Here is a 2,519-nt window from a genome sequence, read left to right on the forward strand (position 1 = left end):
TCCAAGGAGGAGAAAAACAAGAATTCAGATGGGACAAAGTGAAATGAAGAGAAATGCCAATTTATTTACATCAAGTGAAGCAAGAGTGTGGGGGGTATTATCTTTCAATCTCCAGGATACATATACAAAGCTGCCACCATTAAGGGATACAGACTCTAAAGCATGTTCGTGGGAGGCTGTTGGAAAATGTCAGGGAATAGGTGGTTTAAATTATTTATTTTTGTTAAATATACTTAGTTAGGCTGTTTTTTTAAATGTCTAAATTCAGTAGCGTCTGTTTGATTTTCATGCAAATTAGCAGGATGGAGGTTAATGCAGACTTGACCTGTGGGTGTCAGGGACAAAACCAAACCAATGCAGGAGACAGACCCCTCTCCTACCTCCCTCTGTGCCCCTTTCCACCTCCCCCTTTCCCCACACCTCCTTTTTCCAAGGCAGGAGGCCTGCGGAGATGAATCAAATGGGCATTTCCCTTGATATCTTGCTCCGGCCGTTACTAAATAGTATCTGGAAGCCTCCTGTAAGTGGTTATTTACATCTAAATGAGATCTTATTAAACAGAATGGAGGCAGGGGGTGTGGGGTCATAGCTCCCCCTGAAGAAGATTTATTTGTACAACCCCACCTCAACCACCCCACGTCTGGTATTCTCATATTGTATTTTTACGTTGTAGAGCCTCTGCTTTTTTTTTATCTGTTCAACCAGGGTCGCGAATTTATTTGTGAAAATATAAAAAAATACAATTTACATACATATAATAATAATATCTAACATTTTTGCTAATACAGAGTTAAACAAAAATGGGGGTACCTTATGGGCAAAATGTCACAACTGGGGGTACGTGCTTGATAGACTGTAACATTTGTTTAGCTTGTTGGGGAAAAGCTTAAAAACCTGTTATAGTTCACTCGAGGGGTCTTTTTACTAACGTAAAATTCAGGAGTTCAGAGGAGAGTTGTACTTCAGCTCAGAAGTTTGGATCAGTAAAGTGAATCGGATCATTTCGAATCATTTGGTGAAATGATCGGATTCATGATCCGAATATTCGGATCTCTCAGTGTGACTTACAGGAGTTACTGTTTCCCAGTCCCCCTACTTAGTAAGTACTTTAATATGCTTTCTATGCATTCTATAAACAAAGTTTAGTTTGCTGAAAGCTGTTAAGAGTTTTGTGACGGTTTCGGGTGCTTGAGGCAGTTGATCAATGTTGGGATTGCCGTTGGAATCGGTGGGCATGCTTTCTGCCTTGTGCGTAGGGGTCTCCCTGGAAATCTCAAGCTAGCGTGTGCTGGAGCTGGCGGTGAGTGTACAGCAAATGCGTACCGTTCAGCGTGAGGCTGTACGCATCTCCTGCAAGACAAGAAGGTGTTAATACAACAGTGATACTAACCTAACATATTAATTCAAAAGAATAACATATTACATAAGAACCCTTTGATCTGTTTTGGTCCTGCTTTTAAGATGAATATCTTAATTAGTAATTTGTCTCATCTTAGATTCAGGATAGCCATATGTCCATTATTATTAGTATTTGTATTTATGTACAACAATCATTTCTGCAGGGCTTCCTAAAATACAGATATTCAAAGGCTATGAAAAAACTAGAATTGACAGACTAAGACAAACCTTTACATTGGGTAAACAGGGCTCTGCTTTCAAGCTGCCTATCCCATGCATGGTTAAACTCCTTTACTGTTTTAACTTCTACCACTTCTACTGACTGATTATTCCTTTTATCTACCTCCCACTCAGTAAAGTGTATATAAAAAAAAAAAGTTAAGTGGAGATGCCGGGGATTGAACCCGGGGCCTCATACATGCAAAGCATGCGCTCTACCACTGAGCTACATCCCCTACTGGTGATAAGAGCATGCGGAGATCCCAGGGATAGGATACAGTCTCTCAGCACCTTTCAGTCACTAAGTCAGAAAAGGCTTCATTCATTTTAAAGACCCCCTGCTGCTCCTGAGAGGTAATATGTTTTTTTTCCCCCCAAGCCAAATAAAATACAAACGCATGTGCAAGGTTTCTCAAGCAAGAATTCTAGGTTGAGACATGCAGATTCCCTCACACTGAACGACTATTTTCGATTCCTTACTCATGGTTGCATGAACTCCGTCGTTCATGTATGGCTGCTGTTTTAGACACAGGCTTTGAGCATCACACTGGGTTGGCATTGCATTCGTTCAAAGGTTCATCTTCTTAGATCTCATCAGTTCAGGACAAGTAAAAATAATACATTTTAAATGTGTTAATTGTGAACTATAGGCCTAAACAGTCACAATAAACCTAATGTCCACACCTAGAAGCTTTTAAGCTCTGTGAGTGGTCCCGCTGAGGTCGGTGGGCATTCCTGATGACATCGCAAGCGTTCCCGCTGACGTTGTGTAACAAACCCCCGTGTAAGGGGGAAATGGGTGGGGAGTGTGACCGTGTCAGGATCCTGCTCCAACAACCTGGAGGATTGGGTGGTTTCACCCGGAGAAGCGGCACTTTTCCCAGAGTCTCCTGGCGAAACCT

At 41.7% G+C, this 2,519-nt stretch overlaps 1 non-coding gene across 1 annotated transcript; it reads right to left on the reverse strand.

Annotated features, from left to right (window-relative positions):
- Positions 1 to 1,781: 1,781 nt before the first annotated feature.
- On the reverse strand, positions 1,782 to 1,853 carry TRNAA-UGC (transfer RNA alanine (anticodon UGC)). The gene has a single exon. It is a non-coding gene; the product is annotated as a tRNA-Ala (tRNA).
- Between the last annotated feature and the right edge of the window lie 666 nt (positions 1,854 to 2,519).

Source organism: Sceloporus occidentalis, unplaced genomic scaffold, assembly GCF_023333645.1.
Source record: "Sceloporus occidentalis isolate IW3139 unplaced genomic scaffold, rSceOcc1.0.p SCAF_328, whole genome shotgun sequence".
Taxonomy (NCBI): domain Eukaryota; kingdom Metazoa; phylum Chordata; class Lepidosauria; order Squamata; family Phrynosomatidae; genus Sceloporus; species Sceloporus occidentalis.